General features: G+C 36.3%; 1 long non-coding RNA gene across 2 annotated transcripts; it reads right to left on the bottom strand.

Moving 5' to 3' along the window:
• Nucleotides 1–9,176: 9,176 nt before the first annotated feature.
• Nucleotides 9,177–11,896, bottom strand: LOC145053241 (uncharacterized). 2 transcript variants are annotated; one of them, XR_013684401.1, is made up of 5 exons: nucleotides 11,454–11,896; nucleotides 10,549–11,066; nucleotides 10,155–10,209; nucleotides 9,601–9,724; nucleotides 9,177–9,348 (listed from the first exon to the last, which is right to left on the bottom strand). It is a non-coding gene; the product is annotated as an uncharacterized LOC145053241 (long non-coding RNA). The 2 variants fall into 2 exon arrangements; XR_013684400.1 differs by lacking the exon at nucleotides 10,155–10,209 and having other exon boundaries at nucleotides 11,454–11,895.
• Between the last annotated feature and the right edge of the window lie 656 nt (nucleotides 11,897–12,552).

A 12,552-nucleotide genomic window follows, 5' to 3' on the forward strand; every position in this document is an offset into this window, starting at 1 on the left:
GGACCTCTGAGATTCTTATCAGAATCAGTCCTGTGTCTCGCACAAACTAGACCTAATCCGCGAACTCAGTAACGTACATTGTACTCTTAGCGTCTCGATCATGAAACATACTTTTCCGTAAGGACTCTTGTAAGTCCACTCGTCGAGATCCTCGCCTTCATATTAGAACCGTAGTGACCCTCGACCGTGAGGTCAAGCGGACGAAGCAACACCACCGCCCGTTAGTGAAGGTTCGTTGGGATACCAACCGAGAACCCGATTTCACTTAGGAGCGCTAGAACCAATCGATTAAGAAGTTTCCTCCTCATGACTTGATCATTCGTACCTACTTCCTTGTCTAAATTCTAATTTCGGGACGAAATTCCCTTTAACGGGGGGATGATGTGACAACCCGAAAATTTCTAACTTGCATTCTTCATTCCTTATCAATAATAGACTCGTTTGGCTATCTTGTAGTACCATTTAGGGTCTATTGGAGTGTTCTAAACGTGTTATAATCAAGGTTGGAGTGTGGAAAAGGGTTAACTCAAAGTGTAGGAATCAAAAAGAGGCCAAACACTCCAACACATGGAGTGTGCGGCCACACACTTGAGTGTGCGGCCACACACATGTGTTTGCGGCCTCACACCCTTCCCAACCGCACACTCCACCTATATATACCACACGTAGTCATTTTTGAACACTTCTTTCACTTCTTCAAGCATAGAACTCGAAATCCTCTCAAGTATCATCCAAACCTCCTTGAAGATCTTCATAAAAGGTACCAAGAACACCAAGAACACCATCTGGCCGCACACATGGCAGCACACACCATCTGGCAGCACACATGGCCGCACACAGGGGCGCACACATGTGCTGGTAGCACACTAGGCCGCACACCTGGCCGCATACACACATATAGTGTGTATTTTGGCCATACACCCTCTTGTATAGCCTTATAAACCCTCATACAATCATATATGATTGTAACACTTCATTATAAGTGTTTACTAGTCCCTAAGGTGGTCCCAATTCACTAATTAGTTGTTTATAACACTAATTATATTCATATATGTGCCAATATATGCTAAATAGGATTCGCGTGTGTACTCAATTCACCACTTGATACTTAGCAACTGATCCAACATTTTCATCAGAGCCACTCGCTACAGGTGAGTTCATACCCCTTAATCAATGTTTTAAATTGTTTTTAAATGTTTTATGGGGGGGATACAAGTACAATTAAGCTAATTATTATATCAATCACATGTGATTAATAAGCAACATTCAAATGATTGGCTACTCATTAGCCGTTTTACTAAACAATTTCCTTCAAATGTCTTTCATAAACACTTTATGTGTTTAAAACTCCTTATTTCTCTGTACATTTTGCTCTGTATATTACTTTTCAAACTTATTTACAATTGTGTTTCAAACAAATGTTTCTTTATACTAAACCGTTTTATCAAACCCATGCCTTCAAAACCGTTTTGTAGATTGACATCAAGTTGATCTTTTCTTAAGATAATAATTATGTTCAAAGGTTTTACAAAACTTATTTATGCTTTTATATTATAAATTGCATGCCTCTATATGTATAGTTATATAAGAAATCTTTAAAAGACTTAGGAAGGCTATCCACCCTATTTCCTTTTTCTCGATTTGGATGTGATCCGGTGGGATATCGGGTACTCGTCCGAAGGTCATTTAAATATTAGTTATATATCATGTGTACATATATAGTCATAAAAGGTCCTTCCAGTTCATCCCATGCCCTTGGGTAGCAAGGGTATACATCCATGTTCATACGTACCAGTTAGATTACTAGTAAACTACCATATGGGTAGTTTAGGAAGATAGTAGAACTATTACTAGAACACAGTATCATACTATGAGTCAGTTCATTCATGCGTCAATACTTACTACTATGAGAACATATACAACTATACTAGAGAAGAACATATACAACTATACTAGGAGAGAACATATACAACTATACTAGAAAGAGAACATATACATCTATACTAGAAAGAGAACATATACAACGATACTAGAACGAGTACATTACTATGCTTGCTAGGTAGAGAGCACGTACATTACAGTTAGAACAGTTCATTACATTACATATATATGAATACGTTAATTTTGTGATATGTATCGGAGCATGCCTTAAATGTCATGGCCCGAATTGTATCCAGAGTCTCTTGAAGGGAGAGCGTGAGTTTGCATATAGATCTATACTGGATTGACTATCCTACACCTTGCTGCTAGCTACAGCCGGACCTGCAGGTCTGCGGGTGCCAAACATCATTCCGTGTTACGACCATTCATTATGTTGTTGTTACCAGTCGATAGTATGGTGCAATTAAATCACATAATACCTTAATATAAATCCGGTTTAAGGTAGTTAGTACAGCAGTAGTTCCTATAATACAACACTACAGTACTACATTTATTTTTCCCTTTTCTTATATTTAGTGATCATTTCACTTAAACATTTAATGTAAAAACTATATTTTTATAATGATAGTTACACTTGGGAAAATTACACACTTTTACAAGAAACGAACATTGAGAACAGTTAAGTCTTGGTAGAAGACTACATTGAGAATAGTTAGGTCTTGGTAGAAGACACACTTTATATAATAGTAGGAATCATAGGGATTTCTAGGGTTTTTCAAACGTTTACAGTTGTCTTACAAACATTTTTACATTTACATACTTACCGTTCATAAACTTACAAATTCTTACATACAAATTAAGACACTAAAATACTTATGATCTCACCAGCTTCAAAGCTGATACTCGCTTTCAAAATTACTTGTATCCTCAGGTCATCATAGACAGGTACCGATGCAAGGAATAGGGAAGATGGAGCTCGTTGAAGACTCATCTTTAGTGTTGTTGCTTATTTACTACTTTACATTGTTGTGATACTGTACATGACGTCCTCCGCCCCAGAACGTTTCCGCCGTTCTTGGTTTTGGGGTGTGACAATGGGTACACTTGGTGATGTATTGCGGAGCTGGACAAACACTATAGAATATATATGTTAAAATCCGTTGTTGGCGAACCATAATGTTGAACCGAAGTAATGCTGATAACCGAAATGTAAACCCGAACTCCCAAAGCACAACCAATAACTTATCAATGAACTTCAAAGCAAACCAGTATAAACCTCTAAACCTCTAATCTGATCTTTTCGTTCCCAAGTGAATTCAGATCCTCACTTGGCGTTCCAGCAAATCTTCACTACTGCGTTTGTTGTTTTGATCGATAGAGAGTGTGTGGGTTTGGTTTACTTGTCTACGTTCACTCGAATGGTAGCATTTCCACTCGTAGTCTTGGGCGGCTTTGCCCTGAAGTTCATGGTAGGACTCATACTCAGTTCATCTATCATCATCTCGTGTATACAAGTCATATCTAATTAAGATTGAAAAGGCTATCGGATGCGTGACTGTGCCCCACGTCCACAACCAGACAAGGAACAGCAGGTAGGGCGGAATCACACATCATAAGTCCATAGAATCTTAATTATATACCACCCTTGCATATACATCTTATAGTAATAGGTTTGCCGCATGGGTCCTTTGTCTCTATTCTTGAACTCGACATGTTGTACGGGTGGTATTCATGGGAGGTCTGCTGGGATAATTCAGGAAGGTTATGGACTTCCAGAACATCCTCAATGTTTTTCGCTACAAGATTCTTGTCTACGGAGTGAGTTAAGAAGGTTCAGTACCCCTCGCATGGGTACATTTGAGTTTTGAAGCGAGAGACGATACAAAGGTTTGTGTCGGGTTTGTCGTTATAGATCGAAAGGATTTTGTTAGTCGGTCGGTTAAGGTGAAGAGTCTTTTCAATGCACATGAAATTGGTATAGTGAGGACCAAGCCAATCCATGTCAAATGACGACGTCAGAATTCTTATGGTAACAGGCGTTTAGTCAATTTGGAAGGAGTGATTGTTTCGAGCGATGGTGTATTCTATGTATATGTCTTTAGTGCTTTCCGTTTATCCTTCTTATTACTACTACGAATATTTTTGTACCATATTTAGCGAGTATAGGCAATAAGAGTGCTCTGATAAATAGTGATGAAATCTCATAGTATGATCCCTACCAAGTCCCTGTATAATCTCTTAGTGTATATAAGTCATATATAATTAAGATTGAAAAGATAGTCAACTAAGTGACTTTGCCCTAAGTCCACAACCAAAAAAGGAATAGGAAATAAGGCGGAATCACTCATTCTAAGCCTGTAGAATTTTAATTATATGACCCTAATGTTTACACTAAGCCATCATAGATCACCTGTCAGGATTCTTAGTTTTTATATGAACGCTGTGATTTATTCGGATGAGGGAGCAATTTATGATTATGATTTAATTGTCACCATTTTTAGTAAAAATTAAGGTTTAAAAATTTTTATTTGAAAGTGTACCATTGTACACAGCTGGTTCCAAGAGAGTCTCTCCTGTGGTGATCATCAACACTCTTCCATCATCACCATCATTCCTTGCTCTTGGACAATCCCTCTTGAAGTGTCCTGTTTCACCGCACTCGTAACAAGCCAGGTTAACTCCAATGTCGGGGACTTGGTTGAGGGGTTGTGTCGGTGCCCTATAGAAATGGGAAGTGTCCCCCTTCATGTTGCTATTTTATGCAATGCATCTCTCGGTAAACTCCAGTATGATGTAAGTTACACTTGTTACACTTCGGAAGGGTTCCAACGTAACGTCTGGCGGGTGTTGGAGCGACTGGGGTTGTGGCAGCATGAACAACAAGAATTTGTTGTTTCTTTGAGGGCTCTTGTGTGGGATGTCCCTTTTTCTTGCTCCAGGACTTTTTCTTATAGTCACCCCCATTGGTTGGCTTAGGAACAGGGGTCATCACGCCTTGGCATAATCCATGGTCCATGGGTGTTTGTGGCAGACGCTTGGCACTGTCGAAAGTAAGTGGATTTGCGGCTATCACATTTCCTTGGATATGATGAGATAGTCCCTAAATGTAACTTTCCACTATCTTACTTTCTGGAGTGACCATCCCTGAGCATAGTGATGCTAGGGCACTAAATATATTAGTGTAGGCTACTATGTCGGAGCCTTTCATGGCAAGGCTACAAAGCTCTTGTTCTAGCTTTTGTACTTCACCCCTCGAGCAGTAATCTTCCAACATCAGTGCTTTTAAGTTCTCCCAACCCATCGAGTTAGCCACTGTAAGGGTCGGTGACTTGACATGACCATTCGACCATGTAAGGGCCCTATCAGAGAGGGTGCAGGCAGTAAACTTCACTTTGCTCCCTTCTGGGCACACGCATATCTCAAAAATCGACTTCATTTTCTCGAACCATTGCATTAGAGTAATGAATCCCCCGTTTCCATTAAAGGATTTGGGTTTGCAGTTGGTGAAGTCTTTGTAGGAACACTCCCTAGGTTATGTGTGGCTATCTCCGTGGTTAGATGGGTTCGCACCACTACTTGCCCCACTGGTACCACTTGCGTAGATTTGAGTCATGGAAACTGTTACTACGGCTGTTACAACAGCCTAAAAGACAACAGGATCATACTATGGTGGGGGTGGTGGTGGTGGTGAACTTGTTGACGTGTTGTTGTTATGGCTGTTATATCTACGAGGCGGCATCTTTTTGTTATAATGTTAAAAGATGGAATGGTGGTAAGTCTTTAGTATTGGTTATAAGTCAAGTGTCATTTGAACTAGGTTATCTTAGTTCTGTACGTATCGTGTTCTGAATTTTATACTGTTTTATAACAATTCATATCAGAGGTTTATATAAAATAAACTTATGAATTTTTAATAGTGACCACCCTTAAATTAAATTTTGTGACTTGATTTACTAGTATTTGTTGTTACGAAAGAGGCGATAAGCCTAACACATAGTATGAGTACTGTAATCACTAACTCACTAGATTATACTAGTTTATTAATTCTTAGTGTGACACATAAGGTGCTATGCTTCCTCGCATGAATCGTGAATGATCTCCTATGCTCTCTATCCTGGCTATGATTGCCCTAGTTTTAGCTGTAAATATTTGGTTTCTCCGGGCATCCGTACGGAGTTTTCGTTCCTTGTAGATGTGTTGAATCCTTGCTCTGTCAACCTTCGGATCTTAACATTGTTCCCCATTACTTCGTAACAGAAAATTTGGACCCGAATGACCGAGTGGGCTCTCTAGTTTGTTCCTGATAAGGTAAGGTTCATTAACGATATCTCCAACGCCTTTCTCTTCGTCTGATCCCTTCTCAAAATCCTCCTCATGAACCCCTTCTGTTTCTTCCTCAACTATTCTGTTGACTGTTGTAGTGATGTCGAGATAGGTGGTTTGTGCGAGATTAGGGGTGACTAAAGAATCTATGAAATTAATTACACATTTCTATTTAAATTAAATTTTTATGTGGGTGATCCTTACCGAGTCCTCCTACAATTACGTAGTGCATACCAGTTATATATAACTAAGATCGAATAGACCTTCTAATAAATTATCCTACTCTAAGACCACAACCAAATAAGGAACATGAAGTAGAGAGAAAATCACAAGTTCTATCATTATAAAATCTTAATTATATATAGTGTGACAACCCGATACTTTTCCAATCAACAAAAGTCAATTATGTTAAATAAATTTTCGAATTTCGAGTACTTCTGTTAAGTTTGTAAAGGTTAGAAAATAAATTAAAATATATAAATAAAGTTTATATAAATTTTCGGAACCAAAAACAATCGAAAACCAAGATTTTTCCTCGAAAATCAGCCAAACTCATTCAGCACATCGTTTTCGGTTGAAAACCCTTGGGCCGAAAACCGATCTCGGCCAAAAACCAATCTCCTGCTGAAAACCCATCTCCGGCCGAAACCCAACCTTTTTAAAGACTTTCATCCGAAAACTTGGTCATTTCTTCGCCTTTCCCCCTGATAACTCTCTCAATTCTCCCCTAAGTATCATCCAAGAACACTCATATCTTCAAGTGGAATCCTTTGAATCTTCATATTTTTCCTCAAGAACACCAACAACACAAAGAACAACATTCAAACCTTCAAGTGGACGAAAACACCAGCAGAACCGAGATCACGATTTCCGCTGCGAAGCCGTGTTTCACCGAAAACCAGGTCTCGGCCGAGAACTCCCAGAGAACCGAATACCCCTTTAACACTTGATCCATTTTCGGTAACTATTCCTAACACAAAAACAAGTGTTCACTAACACTTTATATTAATGGTTTTGCTAATTGTAAATACAATTATGTGTTTATTCATCATTAGGATTCCATTAATTCCGCATACAAAAACTCAAGGGTCATCTTTCCGATCTAGTTGTCCGACACGTGCACAAACAACTATGAGTTCATACCCCCTACATTTTCACTATTTTTAATGTTTTTAGGGGGGGATACAAGTAAAACACAAGGATTTTTTTGTTTTCAGACAAACAATTTCAAATAATTAAAAACTTTTGCAATTGATACAAACCGAGAATTCACTACCTTATATAAAAATATTCAAATATTTTTATCCCTTTTGTAACATGTGGAGCATAAGGGTAGTTTTCAACATATAACCGTAAATGAGAGATGTTAGCTGAATCAGATTCAACTGAGAATTTGATGTTACAATGTTTCCATGACCATAACGAAAACATTTATGGATGTTACAATGTTTACTTGACCATAACGAAAACATTAATGAGAACCTAACTAGGTCAGGAGAATCATGTGAGACACGTATCGATTGTTTATGAAAATGGAAGAACAACTCAAGGACATCAAGTCTACTAGTCCGCTAGTAAAAGAAATACATATCTCAAGGGAAGGTTCATAAGGTAACACCTACCTATCCTATGCATGATTTTACCATTGGATTTTATCTACTTAGCTTGAAGATGTTTGATGAATTTCAATTCATGTGGGAGATTTTTGGAAAATGAAATGGTGAAATGAAACTAATCATCGAAGCTAAGAGGTTGAATGATGTACAATTGAAAATTGATGTTTAATTTTCGGTTATAATTCGTAATTAAGAAAAATATTAAGTATAATGTCGGTTATAAATTGTGTTTTAATGCTAATTTAATTGTCTCGTCGGTTATGGTTTGTTGTATAAATACAAATACTCTACAACTAATTTAGAAACACCACGGAATGGATCCAAACTCTCTTTTTCTCTGGTTCATCTTCTTTTGAGAATTCGAGCAGTCTAGGAGAGCCACTACAAGTAGTTGTATGCTTGGAAATAAGCACCCAAGAGCCGGCAAATTTGTTATAAGGACAATGTGTTAAACACATGCCTCAATCTTTTCATGTTTGTTTTCGTACAATTTCGTAATATTGTTGCTACAATGTGTAGCAATAGCTGTAGAGATATGCCTACTTACAAAATAAATTAGAAATGATACATTGGCATATTGGAGTGCATACAAAGTGCAATGTAAGTTCAAATTGCCTAAGAACACTAGAGGAACTAGTTTTATTATTCATATAAATGTGATTGTTCGATTAGATGCTAACTACATAGAGTTTACTACTTTATTATTTATCATTAATTAATTACTATGATGGTTTCTTTTTGGTTACAATTCGTTATTATGTATAATGTCGATTATAAATTGTGTTTTGAAGCTAATTTGATTGTCTTGTCGGTTATGATTTGTCGTATAAATACAAAGACTCTATAACTATTTTAGAGACACAACAAAATGGTTCCAAGCACTCTTTTTCTCTAGTTCATCTTCTTTTGAGAATTCGGGTGGTCTACGAGAAGCACTTCAACCTGTTGTATGCTTGGAGACAAACACCCTAGAGCAGGCTCATTTGTTTTAAGAACAATGTATTAAACACATGCCTCAATCTTTTATTGTTTGTTTTGTACAATTCCATATTATTACTCCTACAATGTGTAGTAATAGCTGTAGGAGATATGGATACTTAAAAAATAAATTAGAAAGGATACATTGGCCTATTGGAGTGCACACAAAGTACAATCTAAACACCAAATAGAGGGACGAGTTTTATTATTCATATAAATATGATTGTTCAATTAGAAGCTAACTACGTAGAGTTTACTACTTTATTATTCATCATTATTAATTACTATTCCTTAGTCCTTACTATATTTTGCACCAGAGGTGAGTCCCCATCTTTAATGACACGGAAATTAGAAGAAAAACCTTAAAAACGAAGTATATGAAATCAAAGTTTAATAAATAAAAACTGTAAAAATAGGGATTCGATTACGTGTACGAGTAGCCCAACTTCGATCTGTTTACAATGTGGAACTAGGGGCAAAAAAGGAATAACTTTTTTAATAGAGTCATAAACTGTGTGCTTCCAACTTCTTTCACCTCCGCATTCCTCATCTACAACATGCAAAATACAACTCCCATTAAATGATGTTTTATATAAATTAGGATTAACATACATAAAAAATTTAGAGATTCTGATTGTCTTGCTTAAGAAGAAGCTTTTCAATGAATTGTTCAATAAAATCCATTTTCTTGTTTCGATGAAGTAAATGATTGAAGTCTTTTAAAACCGTGCCATCGTCTATAGTGTAACAAATGCAGCCTGGATATCAAATGTTATTTTAAATGGTAAAGAAAGATGTATACCTATCTTGTGCAAAGTAGGTAAGCACCTTTTCATTTACATCATCAAACTCCACAAACCCGGGCCACTTTAAAGATTCGGGCTCAAAAAGAGGAAACCTTTCATGGTTTCCCTCTTTGTATGTATCTAGCATAAAAAAGGAACACATAAATCATTTACTATTTTTTATATCTTTTTCAAGAAAAGACATGTACATAAAAGGCTGCATTTCACTAGACAAGCTTGTAGGTTTATTTTTGTCCCATTGACATTAAAAAATTGTAGTTTATGGAAAAATGGGATATTTGTAACACCGGGGACAAGTTTCTTGGGCTATTTTTGTCCAATTGACAAAAAAGCTGCAACTTTTATCCAACTACATTAGTCTAGAGCCTTACAAGAGTGTCATGTTCTGTCATGTCATGTGTAACAAGATGAGGCAAAAGGAAGATATATAAAGGAAATGAGTAGATAGACACACTCTATTCTTATTGATCTGCATTTTAGTGAGCTGAAGTTATCCACAGCATATAATGAATCTGTAATGAATGAATCATTATTTTTATTATAAAACAACCTCCATATGACTTCATTTGGATAGATATTCAAGAAACATATCCTCTTGTTTGTATCTGTATTTATATTAAAAACCAAGAAAATGTCATTCTTGCATACCCTTAAGTACACAAGAGAAGGAGCACATCATTAAGTATGGAAACAACAAATGTTAAATCGCTAGAGAAGGAAAAGAAATTTACACAAAATCTAAATAAGGATTACATTAGCATAATCAAGTGTTATTTTCCATAGCAAAAAATCATCATACATCGTATCAACCCACAAGTTATATTGTGTAGATGATTCATAGCCATTAGGGATTTCCGCATCCAACATGAAAGAAGAAAATAGATTGACTACTTTTAGTTATTTTGTTATTTAAACGCATGACAAGAGACTTCTAAAATTAGTACCTGATCTCAAATTATATAGCTGCCTCTTTAATTTTAGATAATTTTAGCTGCATAGTAGTGGAAACTTGCTGAATTGGAGAGAACTGAAGAAGAATAGAGGGTAGGATGGGAAAGAGACTATCGTCAAGCGGAAAGTTGAGAAAACGGTAGAGAGATTTCGTGATTGCAGAGGCAGGATTGGGTTTGGAAGAAATATCGCGTTTTTGAAGCTTTTTGACGCTGTTGTTGACGGACAGTGGGTTGCTCCAGCCATGCTTCTTTGTAGCAACCACTTTCCTCCGACCAGCGCATAGCGGTGGTAGCCTACTCCCAACTCTACCCGTGCTGCTAGCCATCATAATTCTCCTATTTCTGCTACAACCGCTACCACCAAACCCCTCCATATCCCTTCATTCAAATTTCACTAATTTACAACTCAAGTCTTCAATTGCAATTCCAGCAGCAACAATAGCCGCATCTGCTAATTGCGACATAATTGATGATAACGATGGGGGTGATCCTTTCGCTCCTTTGGAGAGCTGAACATGACAGAATCACAGAAGCATGAGAATGGCATGTCATTAAAAAAAGGGAAAATGAAATCGTTTATAATTCAAAAGGGTTGATATGAATAGTCATACACATCTATTAGGTATTACTATTGATATGAAAAGTTATGCTTTGCATTAGAGGGTTGGTATGAATAGTCATACAAATCTATTAGGTATGACTATTGATATGAAAATTTATGATATGCATTACAGAGAGAATGGCTTTGGAATAAGGCACATCAAAATTGTCTTTATAACACCATTGTCAATGATGTATGAAACAAGTTCAAGGTCACTTATTCGACCACAATAACAAAGAATTTCAAGTAGCTTGTGGTTATCATAGGGAAGAATATACAACTTAACTGTACTCACCAATTTCTTTAGAGACTTTCTGAGCCCAAGGGAAATTCCCTTTCTTAACGCAGGATTTTTCGTCCAAGTTATATTCATGAAAGTAAATTTAGGAAGATTTAAACTTAAAGCAACCAAATACGTATTTTTTCCGAAAAGGGAAATCATATACACGGAGAAGATTTTAAATACATTTTAAAAGATCTAGTTGAGACTGGAGGCTATATGAAACCATAGAATATGGTTGCTAGCAGGTCGTGTTAAATAAAGCAATCATCATCAAAGCTACATCTAAGAAAAGAGAAACCACTCGAACAAATGACGAGAATGGTGAGATTGAGAAAAAAAAAATTAGATAACTGGAAAAATGACAGGGTATACTGTAGAGATAAGGAATTCAAAAGATTTGAGAGAAAGGGAGAGAGGGGAGGGTGTGTAATGGAAAAGGTGTGTAGATCTATGAAAATTTTGTCACTATATATACATAGCTAGGTTTTGACCGTTACGCAACGGTTATATTCTTGATAGTGTTATTTCAATTTAAATACAACTAGGTTTTGACCGTTACGCAACGGTCATATTCTTGACAGTGTTATTTCAATTTAAATACAACTACTATCACAGCAACATTAAATTAGAATAGTGACCGTTACCTAATGGTAAAAAAAAACAAAGCAAAGATGTTTATTATTTAAGATGGAATGCTAAAATAGAGAAGGACAAATTACATAAAAATTTCACACTTCTGTTGATCAACGAGATTGTTTTTTTTATTTTTTACTAATAACATCACACCACACAACTTAATGTTTTATTTTATTTTTCCAACCATTATTACTTTGTACAAAAAAAATTTAGATAATAGATTTATTTCGATTATTTGACATTTAAAAAAAAAATGGCATGTTGAGCATTATCATCAGTCGTACCTCTATAAGATCAATCAAAACAAAAAGAAAATCTTTCAATGGCGTTGACGTTTCTTGAAAACCAACTACTCTACAACATACAACATGGAAAACTCCCTCTTCCCAAAAAGCACCAATACTAAAACAACTACCACTTGTCAAATTTAAAGCATCATGGTATGAAAAAATCATTTATCTCAACTCTATTTTTT

Source organism: Lactuca serriola, chromosome 5 (assembly GCF_051521515.1).
Source record: "Lactuca serriola cultivar US96UC23 chromosome 5, Lser_US96UC23_V15, whole genome shotgun sequence".
In the NCBI taxonomy this organism is placed as follows: domain Eukaryota; kingdom Viridiplantae; phylum Streptophyta; class Magnoliopsida; order Asterales; family Asteraceae; genus Lactuca; species Lactuca serriola.